Source organism: Camelus ferus, chromosome 3 (assembly GCF_009834535.1).
Source record: "Camelus ferus isolate YT-003-E chromosome 3, BCGSAC_Cfer_1.0, whole genome shotgun sequence".
Classification (NCBI taxonomy): domain Eukaryota; kingdom Metazoa; phylum Chordata; class Mammalia; order Artiodactyla; family Camelidae; genus Camelus; species Camelus ferus.
The window spans coordinates 29,983,558-29,995,276 of NC_045698.1; the positions used below are offsets into that span (position 1 = coordinate 29,983,558).

General features: G+C 44.5%; 1 long non-coding RNA gene across 1 annotated transcript; it reads right to left on the reverse strand.

Moving 5' to 3' along the window:
* Positions 1–2,192: 2,192 nt before the first annotated feature.
* LOC116660937 lies at positions 2,193–7,620 on the reverse strand. The gene is made up of 3 exons (XR_004316621.1): positions 7,166–7,620; positions 6,847–6,937; positions 2,193–4,371 (listed from the first exon to the last, which is right to left on the reverse strand). It is a non-coding gene; the product is annotated as an uncharacterized LOC116660937 (long non-coding RNA).
* Positions 7,621–11,719: the final 4,099 nt, after the last annotated feature.

Sequence of the window (11,719 nt, forward strand, 5' to 3'; positions counted from 1 at the left end):
TCGTTCAGTAAAGAAGCTGAACTAGCAAAGCTTGGATTTGTCTAGGGAGGGCCTTGTCTCCTGCAGAAGCAGAAGCAGAAGCAGATGACACGCTCCTTTCTGTTTCTGTAAGCGAAGGGCCCCTGTAAGGCAGCTGAACTTTGAGCACAAGGGTCAGGCTCATAGCTACAGTCATAGCTACCTCCCCAGGTCGCAGAGACCTCCGTGTTCCACTCTGTGATTATCACTTAGATTCTCCTGGGAGAGTAATCTTGGTCTGGAAAGGACTTTCCAAGACTCTGTCAGTCTATGTTTATCATTTTCATAGTCTAATTGGGCAGTTTTCATAAACTGATACAAAGTCTGTCTACATGATTACAGTCACGCTTTATAGCCGTTGTAAAGAGATTATCGCTCTGCCTGGCCACAGGTGTGTCTGTTCTGATGGGCTATCAGAGCCCTTTAATGGCCGCCTAATCCCTTCAATCTATAAAAAAGTGAGGGCCATAGAAATCAGTTTCCTTGCCCAGCATCTTACAACTAATAAATGACGAAGCTGAAAATCAAATTTTGGAGCCATCACTATCATTCTAGAAGATGACGTCTACATTCCTAAGCTATTACAGCGTGAAATACGTTATCTGTGAAGATCCTGAAAGTATTGATCACTAAGAGACCATGATCCACGGCCACCTGATTTAACTCCAGTGGAAGAGCATGAGTGTAAGGCCTCTGGCATTAAAGGCCACACCCCTAGCTGGGATCCAGGTCTGACCTGTGCGTGTCCTATGCAGCCAGGCTCTTGGGATCTTCAGAGATAAATACTCCTGCAAGACTCCAAGCTGTGAAGAGTTTGAGGCAGACATGCTTGTGGACATCAAACCTTAACAACAGCCATAACATTGCTAATGTGGTTAGACACACCTCAGTGGAATGGGCAAAACTGCCCAGATCATCTGCTGTTGGGTTAAAGAACCACTACACTGGAGAGGACTTTGAGAAGTCACAAAGGACACCTAGACCTAAGAATAGCACTTCTCAAACTTTACAGTGCACGTGAATCATGTGGGGATCTTGTGAAAATGCAGATTCTGATTAAGTGGGTTGGGGTGGAGCCTGAAATTCTGCATTTCTAACAAACTTGCAGGTGGTACCTACACTGTTGGTCCCATGTAGCAAGGTTTTTCCCCATCCATAAAACTCTCCTGGGGCCTGTGGTGAGAAGACTGTGCTTCTCTAAGGCAGGACTTTGGTGACTAGGGAGGGTTGAAGGCAGGTGGACTGTGTGAGCAGTACGCACAGAGCTAGTCAGGTGCTGTCTAATTGCTAGTCTGTGCCTGTCAGAAACAATGACTCTTCGGCAATGCCAAAGTGCTTGGCCTGAAGTTTGCATTGGAGCTTCCAGAGATTCAGGGTACTTCTAGCGAACAGCGAATTCCCCCACTCTTTCATTTAGGGAGAGTGTTTCATGGGCTATGACCCTAAAGAAGATTTACAGAAAAAAAATGTAACTCGGAATGAGAAGGTTCAGATCTGGAATCAAACTACAGCTCTTCCATTCACCTCCTGTGTGACTTTGGGTGATTTGGTTAAGGGATTTGAGAGTTTCCACTTGTTTAAAGTAGGAATGATATTAATAATAACTGAGTTACATTAAACAAGGCAATGATTTGAAAAGTGCTTTTGTATAGGATCTTGAAGAGATACCTGCACTCCCATGTTCATTGCAGTATTATTCATGACAGCCAAGATATGGAGACAACCTAAGTGTCTGTCTACAGATGAATGGATAGAGAAGATGTTTCATATATGCATATATTAAGTGGAATACTATTTAGTCATGAGAAAGGAAATCCTGTCATTTTTGACGACATGAATAGATGATGGCATTGTACAGCCGTCCTTCAGTATCCATGGAGGATTGGATCCAGGACTCCCCTCGGACACCAAAATCCAGAGACGCTCAAGTCTCTCATATAAAATGGTGTAGTATTTGCATATAACCTAGGCACACCCTCCCATATACTTTATTTTTTTATTGAAGTACAGTTGATTTACAATGTGTTGATTTCCTTATTATTTTATATATAGTAGTTAATATCTACGAATCCCAAACTCTGAATTTATCCCTCCCCACCCCATTTCCCCACCCTCCACAACCATAAGTTTGTTTTCTGTGTCTGCGTTTTGCAAATAAGTTCATGTCCTTTTATTTTCTTTTTTTAGAGTCCACATGTAAGTGATAGCATATGGTATTTTTCTTTCTCTTTCTGGCTTATTTCACTTATTACATCGATCTCCCATATACTTTAGATCATCTCTAAATTACTTATAATTTACAATGCAATGTAAATACTATGTAAATGTGGTGAAGATAATGTAAATGATATGTAAGTAATTGCCTATGCATGGCAAATTCAAGTTTTGCTTTTTGGAAATTTGGGGGGAATATTTTGGATCTACAGTTGGTTGAATCCATGGATGCAGAACCTGCAGAAATGGAGGGTCGACTGTACTGAGGTAAGTCAGACAGAGAAGGACAAATACTGTACAATATCACTTATATGTAGAATCCAAAAAAGCTGGACTCATGAAAAGAGAGAGCAGAATGGTGGCTACCAGGGCTTGGGGGGTGGGGGAGCTGGGGTCGTATTGTTTAAGGGCACAAACTTGCAAACAGTAGATAAATAAGTCCAGAAGATGTAATGCACAGTACAGCAATTGTAGACAACAAAACTATTATAAACTTCATAGTTGCTAGGAAGTTGTTCCCACTATAATAAAGAAATTATGTGACCGTGATAGAGGTGTTAGCTAACACTATAGTGGTAATCATATATAACACCATGGTAATACAGAAATGTACCAAAACTTTTGTACACCTTAAACTTACACAGTATGTCAACTATATCTCAATAGAAATAAGCTTTTTGCACAAGTGCTTTTGTAAACTAAGTGCTCTGCAAATAATTTTATTAAAGAGCAAAAGTTTAAAGGGAAAGAACAGATAGTTCTTTAAAAGCCTCAGCAACTGTGCTTTAGAAGATAACCAGCACTTCATTCTCTACCCATCCCAGGGAGTGTGGTATTAGAGAGGGCAAGTGAGCAAGGCCTCCCTGGCCTCAGCCACAATGCACCACACTTCATTTTCTCAGTGTCTCTGCCATGTACCTGTCTTTTTACCTCGGAGGACACCCCTATGCTGTGTAAGCACAATGTGACATGTTATAAAATAATGAAATTCCCCAAAATGGTCTCTCAGTGCCCCTAAACTTATTGGACACCCTGTTCACCACCATCTACCTAATCTACACAGGAAACAGAGTCCAGGTGTTGGCATGATACAGTAGTGAACTTCAAAATCTTGTAAGATAAAAAAAAAAAAGTACAGATTTGATCTAATGGTGTACAAATAATAGTACATGCACACCATGTGCTACAGGGTTTTATACTTCACATTGTGCCTTTGTGTATGTACCTAATTTGATTCTCTAACTTATCTGTAACTTGCTTATTATTAGTGTCTAAGAATTACACATTAGCCCTTGTATGTATCCAAATAATCTGTAAATCTATTTTGTTACAAAAAATGATGCTTGTCAGATTCAGATATAGAGAACAAACTAGTGGTTACCAGCAGGGGTGGGTAGGGGCAATAAGGGGTAGGAGACAGAGGTACAAACTACTGGGTGTAGGACAGGCTACAAGATGTGCTGTATAACAAGGGGAATATAGCCAATGTTTTGTAATAACTGTAAACGGGCTATAACTTCTAAAAGTTACCTAAAAAATTTTAATGGTGCTTATATACTATATGATGGACCCTGTGGCTGCCTCCCCTTCTGTTGGTAACTTCCCCATACTTCATCTGGATCCACAGCACCTCATGGAGTCTCTATACTTAGAGCAGGAGGCCCCTCCCCCACCCTCGGGACCTTTGGTAACATCTGGTGATATTTTCAGTTTTCTCAGTTGGGATAGAGGTGCTTCTGCCCTCTCATGAGTAGAGGCCAGGAATGCTGCTAAACATTCTACAGTGCACAGGACAACCCCTCACATCAAAGAATTACCTGACACAAAATGTCACGATCACTGAGGGTGAGAAACTCTGACAGAGAGAGGTTAATTCCACTGCTGGTTCTAACAATGGAGCACGTGGCTCAAGTCCAGCTTAAAAATTGCAATGCTATCTCCTTTCAAGAGTTATGGCTTCAGGGTGAAAAAACATGACTGCTAGTGATTAATGTACCTGAGGAGGACATTTTCTGAAGCTTTCTGGGAAAGAGAAGTTCCCTTACTCTTTTGAGAGAGGTTTTGAAGACAACCCTGATAGGTTACCTTTCAGCCAAGATGGAGTAGCCGAGACCGGTGTTACCTTCCTGCTGGAAAGTGCTAGAAAACAGTGAAAAAATATATAAAACAATGGTTTCAAGACATTGTACCTTAGGTTGTACAGAACAGTAATCCCTGAGAAAGGGGGAAAACTGAAAAAATAAATAAACAGGATCAGTGAGCTGTGGAACACCTTCAAGCAACCTAATAATGTATGTTGCTGGATTAACTGGGGTGAGGGTGGGGATAGAAAAAATATTTGAAGAGATAATGGTTGAAATGTTTCCAAATTTGATTTAAAAAAAAAACAAACAGAAACTTAAGATTTAAGAATCTCAATAAGCCCCAAGAACAAGAGAAAAAGAAGAAAAGAAAGGAAAGAGGGAGAGAGAAAAAGACCATATCCTTACAGTAAAAATAATTTAAGTCAGTGATGGAAATCTGTAAAGTATTTTCCCTTAAAAGAAGTCTGTATGTCAACCTGTTTTGAAAAACCTGTTTTAAATGAATTGCTGTTGTCCTCTAAGTCAGCACTGCCACGAGAATAGTTTGCTTTCTGTTTTAGCAGAACTCCAAACTAGCTCGGAGGTGTGAACAGAAGTCGCTGTTCTGCTAATGTCACCTTGGTCACATGTGCACACCAGACCAAGCTCAAAAGGTAGCCAAAAATGCTGCGCCCGTGAAATTATGTTTCACCACAGCTACAAATCCTATACTCCTTTCACGTCTGTATTTAGGGGCCTGATTCTTACCCCATTCTTCATTTAGATATATTGAAGGCTAGTATCATCTATTCTGAGTAAAAATACAGTGACAACTTTTTTTAACCCAATTGTTTCAAGTTTCACATACTCTTTTAATATCCAGAATGCCCTCTCAATCACTGCTTCCTCCCCATTCATAATTTCACAATCCACATCCCTTACTGTCCAAGCACACAGGGAGCCTCCAAGAATCAGATGATGAAAGAGGGAGAGGGAACTGGACACTGTCATCAGCCGACTAGCACCACTGCCACTCTAGGCCCTGCTCCGTCTATTGATTTCTTGCCCCTGATCTGGGTTCCAGCTCCAAGGTTTCAGCTCTTCCGTTTCACCAGGCACCAGTCCACCCTCTGATGCCCAGACATTTTTTCTGCAAAATCTTGAAATCATGCCAGGGTGAATGTGTCATCTAGGAGGGGTTCCTGCCTTCAACACATTCCTCCCTGACACCAGCCTTTACCCAAAATCCTTAGGCCCCTGCATTGAGTCTTCAATCCCCTGTCCTCCTGGCGAGGCCCACTCTAGGGTCCTCACTGTCCTTTCTTGTCAGCAGACTCCAGCTCAACCTAACAAGTTTCTCTAATCTGCCTTCCAGGGAGCAGTTAGGGAAACTCCCATTTCTTCCCCGTAGGAAGGCCTGACCTCTTTAGGCAGTTGGTCTCCCTTTCTCCAGAACTCTGGGTCCGAAGCAAAGGGCTTTCTTCATCACATGCAAATGTTCTTTCCCCTTTCCCAGGATATCGGTTCACTATAGTCTCATCTTTGATAGTTAAAAGGAGGCCACTCAGCCCCCTCTTAAGGAGGGCTTCATGCATAAAAGTGAAACAAATGCCTAAACAAAGTGGTTCTGTATCTCTTTCTATAAATGCAGAATGTGCTCACATGATGTGAGATTAAAATTCTACTTCAGTCCCTCACTCCGTTATTCAGAATCTCCCTCATACTAAGAAAACGGAAAGATTTCCAAAGATCATATATCTATAGGTGAGAAAAATCACATTGCTTTTGTGTGCTTATTTTAATACCAATGATCATTATTAGACATCAGGACCTTCTAACAGATTCCAATTCCAAGGAACCCCAAGCTCCCCATAAATAAGTCCTCCTGGATCCTATCTTGCGTGTCTTGACATGAATGAGTAAGCAGTCCTCTCCCGCCCACCTGACTTTGGTGCACAGGGATTTCCTTTTCGCCCCACTCCCAGCCCAGGGCCTCCCCTCTCAGCCAGGGAGTTGCCTGCACTTGTGCCACAAAGGGTGAGCCCAGATGCTCACAGTTGGGACCTCTTCCCTTGCCCTTCCTGGGTGTGACTGAGGAACAAGAACGAGGGAGGAGACACCCTAGAAAGTGGATGTTTCTCATTTAGATCTAAAAAATCTCCATCCCAATAAACAAGCCCTTCACCAACGACCAATCAGAAAAACCATCAGTCTCACCTCTAGCCCATTGCCTAGCACATAGTAGGCACTTGTTCAGTACTGAATGAATGAATGAATGATTCTATGCATTTCCACATGCAGTATATATCATGAACTTCAATTGCTTAATATATTATATTTCTATATTCACACTTTAACAAGAAACTCCCAAAATCTTAAGGTAAAAGAAATCATTATTGTTCTGAAACACCACGGTCACTCCAATAATAGGATTTCAACACTGGTCATTTTTGCTGTCTGAGGCTGCACCAGCCAGGGCGGCTAATGCTAGCGTCTACAACAAACCTGAAACTTCCTTCAGCCACAGCTGTTTTATTTCTGGTCCACTCACATTCTGATGTTGACTAGGCAGCTCTCCCAGGTGGAGATCTTCTAAGCCTCGACTCAGGGATCCCCACTCCTTCCCTCTGTGGCTCTGTCTCCTGGAAAGGAAAAAGAGGAGTAGAAAACCTAGGAAATGTTAGTGGCTGCGTCACTTCCACTAGCATTCTAGTGGCCAGAACTGGTCCCTGGTCACGGTCCCACCTAGCTGCAAGAGCCCTGGGAAGGGTGATGTATACAGTTTGGTGAAGGCACTGCACTGTCTCTGCCACAGGGGCTGAAGAAGATTTTCACATTGGGGGGCCAAGACCTTCACGTGCAACCTTTACCGGATTCCTCCTACGTATTTCTCCTCAGTGAAGATTCATCAGGCATATTCACTCAGTCACTTAGAATATAAAAGCTTTCACTATGGTCTGGAAAACTGTGGTCAACACACTATACAGGTAGGGTTATTCCACGTAAACAGTCAGGTTTCAAAGTCCACGGGTGTGTTGCCTATGAGGCAAAAACTGTCTGGAGACTCAGCAAACATTTGCTATTGATGGTGAAAGTGACAACCTGACTCCTCTGCCCGATCTCTGGCCTTAACCCTTCCCACCTCAAAACTCTCCCTACAAAGTCCTGCTACTCTTCCCAGTTTCATTCTGCTCAGGTTCTACGGGGGGAGGTCAAGCCAAAACGAATTTCCTCAAGTCACGATTTATGGTGCTAACCTTCTATAGGTATTCCCTCACCTTCTACTCCTAGTCAATATATGTACTTCTCTGCATCTAGAGAATTTCTTTCTTACCCATCACCCACCACAGATCTGCGCGCTTGAAGACCACCTCCATGTGGACACAATCGACAGCAGACACTGAAGCAAGCAAGGGTCCTTTATCACTAATCTCCTAACCAGCTGTTGTCATCAGCCTTCTTGCCAGCCCCAGGAATTTCCAGAAAGAAGAGGATTCTGTAGACAAATTCTCCTTCCCCACTTCCTAGTTAGCTACCCGTACCCAGGGCCTCCTTCACCCCCAAATCAGTGATCCAAGGGCGTCAGGGGAAATCACAAGGGTTATCAGCAGAAAGAGTGCTGATTTTATCAGCATTTGCTGAGAATCTGCTCTTTCCCACCCAGTTCTAAGAGCTTTAAAAGGATGGCCTCAAAGAATCCTCACAATAACTAAAGACTATTATGATTTCTGTTTTACAGATAAGGAAGCAGAAAGCTAAGTAACTTGCCCCAAGCACACACTAATAGTTGATGGAGGTGGAGCGGGCATCCAGGCCCAACGCCCTTCACGGTGTGTGTGGAGAGAAACAGGAAAAGAAGAGGCTACTGCCTCCTCTGTGCTACGGCCAGGCTGCTGTGGGAAGAAACCTGCAGGGGACGTGCCCCGCCTCCCAGCTCCTGGCGGGCCCTCCCTTCCTCCTCCCGCCCCTCCCTGCAGACCCAGGAGCTCCGGACCGGCCCCCCCACCCCCCGCCCCCAGCCCTGTAGGGCAGGCCCAGCTGCGCTTCCACTGCCTCTTTTTTTCAACTCAGGAGCTAAATGGGTTAAGTCAGTACAAAGCGGGAAGGAGTAGGAAGCTGTGTTTTGGCATTTGGTCCAAAAAGCATTCTTCCAACCAGTTTTTCCATGAATAAAACTGGCCCTTTAAAACCTCCAATTTTTTAAAAGCATGTACCGTGTACCCAGTCACGGAAAAGGCAATCAGCCAGCCTTATGCTGTCACGTGCTGACCGTGATGACCCCTCGGAAGACAGGCTAGAGACGGGTCGGTGAACTGTCCTCGGGAACATGGAGTCCCTCATCCTGTCACACCCCTGGTGACAGGAGGAAGCTACAGCTCTCCACACACAGAGCGGCCGGAACTGGGGGTGAGCAGAGCCCCACCTCTGCCCTCGTATTCCTGCCTGTCTGCTGAACAGCGTGCAGCCTGTTTGCCAGTTCCTGGGGCTCCTGTCCCCTCCCTCCCAGCTGGATCACTCTTCTCTTGTGCACATTTACAAAGCACAGTCAAGCGAACGGAAACACAGCAGCTTCCGAAAACAGTCAGACTAGATCAGTCTGTGTCCAAACAGGCCTTTCTGATCTGTGTGTCTTACTTGCTGTTCAGGAAGGAACTCGCCGGCTCTCTGTCAGGTCATGCTTTGCAGAGGGAGCCAACAAAGCTCCTTAAACCACCACCCACACCCGCCCAGGGCCTCAGCAGCAGGAGGGACGTTGCCAAAATTGGTGTCAGCTCCCCCTTTTCCTTTTCCAAGTACTGACATTCAGAAGGGGTCAGTTCTCCACCTTTCTATCACAAGGAAATGATCTAGATTCAGGTTCTTCGAAAAATCTGGTCAGGATCATAGACTCTCAGACTTTTTTGGATGTTTTATCCCTATGTTTGCTGGCTTTTAAAAGAAATCAACACACCTTTTCTGACCAGAAACAATTCTTTTCAGATGTCTATTTGACTGAGAATGTATTTCAATTCTTCCTAATGATCACAGTGGAGTTTCAACTTGAGATTGAGCTACAATATTTAGGGTGAAACTTCTGGTCCATTCCTGCTGGGCAGGTGCCCCCACAGGGGGTCAGGGAGCCAGCAAACCCCCCCTGGCCTTCCTGGGACCTGCCTTCTGACAGTCACTGCAGGACTGGGGCCACGAGTGTTCAGGTGACAGGTGCCCTGCCACACCCACCTCCACATCTACTCCCAGCATGACAGAGATGTGCTGAGATGAGAAGGGAATCATCCAATGCAGGAGTGAGTCCCTCCAACCACATCATTTATCTTCACTTCCAGCGTTCATAATCACACACACATGCACATACACACACACACACGCACACACACAGAGGATACTTGCCAAACCCACAGAGCTGCAGCCTGGGTTTCAGTTTAAGTAGCAGATGTCACATACTATCTAGTTTCGTGGTTTATCACGTTTTGCACAGTTGCAGCTGTTCTGCCCCCTCTGCCAGGACATCATGGGAGCACATGGGTGGGGAGCAGTGGGCGGAGGATATCCCTCCTCCTTACTATGTTAATGAGGACACCTTTTAATGCTGTTAGTACAACAGTGCATACTGACAAGGAGACCAGATTGCTGAATATCTAAGGATCAGGAACCTGTCCAAAAAAACACAAGAAAAGTACTGCATATCAATGCAGGTTTTTGGTTCAGAGGCTATGATGGCGTAGAAGCCATATTATGTGTGAGGATTCCAACTTCCAGACTGTTTCTGAACTGTCATTTGATGTCTGTGATAAGACGTCACCACCCAGACCACGATTCTAAGCCAGCACTGGTTTGTCACACCCTCCTGGAGTTATGGACCGGTGTTCCTCTGGGACAGGGCTATGGCTCACCCATTCTGTATCTGTGGCACCCCGCCCAGTACCTGGCACAGCACAATACACCGTCATGGGTATTTTCCATTCACCCCGCAGATCCACCCTTTCCCACCCTTCCCCAGCCTGCCCAGTGCCTCCATCAGGAGGGGTTCCTCGCCTTCAGCTAATGGTTGGATTCCACCAGTGGAGCACAATGGCAGGAGACTGCAAGGAGGAGCGAGCGATCAGAGCCCCTTCTGACCAGGCTTCATTTGGCAGCAGCTACATGCCTCTGCTGAAGTCATGATGGCCAGCAGGCAGTCTCCCCTTTGGCTGTGGCTCTCACCAAGTCTCACCAATGGTCACTTTCTCCCTTTGCCCTCCAGGTCAAGGGTGAAGGCTCCCCTCTGGTGCCAGTCTTAGCCAGGACAGGGGGCCTGGGTGGTCACCAGCAGCATCTACCACACAGTATCTGCAGAGCTGGGAGTCACTAAGTTCTCCATCTGTAGCTCTTGCATGTGAAGAAATTTCTAGTAGTTCTCACACAGTATTCCCAAAGTTCACTGGGAAACTGGGGCTGGGAGAAGCAAGCAGAACTTCAGTCTCTGCTCTTATTCCCTTTTTATTTATTTTACATAATAGATTTCCATGTAAGATTATAACTGAACCTAACTTTTACTTAAAAAAAAAAAATCTTTGGGAAACCAAAGATGCATTATGGAATGTAAGTGGTCTGACATCAGGGTCCTTGTCTTATCTTGTTCAGTGAGAGCCCCCAAAGCTTGCAGGATCGTGGGCACAGAGTAGGCCTTTGCTAATTATCTGCTTTAAAAAAGCATGAATGAAAATCTGTTAACCCATTTAATTCTCACAACAGCCTTATAAGAAAAACAAGGTTAATATTTTCTTCCACACTTTCATAGAAGGAAACCCAACTTCAGAGACTTGACCAAACACAGGTCGCCTGTGCCTACCATGAGTCTGGTCTCAGTGGTTTATTAAGAGTAATATGCCTGCTCATGGGAGCTGTGAGGTGTTCACATCCTTTCTCCCACCCATGATAAAAGATGACCAGTGAACTGATGATTCAAAGAAATGGAAAGAATCCCATGCTCTTGGATTGGAAGAATTAATATTGTTAAAATGGCGACACTACCCAAAGCAATCTACAGATTTAATGTGATCCCTATCCAATTACCCAAGACATTTTTCACAGAACTAGAACAAATAATCCTAAAATTTATATGGAATCACAAAAGGCCCAGAATTGCCAAAGCAATACTAAAGAAAAGAACAGAGCTGGAGGAATAACCCTCCCAGACTTCAGACGACACTACAGAGCTACACTAATCAAAACAGCATGGTACTGGCACAAAAACAGACATATGGATCAGTGGAACAGAACAGACAGCCCAGAAATAAGCCCACACACCTACAGTCAATTAATCCTTGACTAAAGAGGCAAGAATATACAACGGTGTATTCTTCAGCAAGTGGTGTTGGGAAAGCTGGACAGCCACATGTAAATCAATGAAGTTAGAACTCTCTCTCACACCATTCACAAAAATA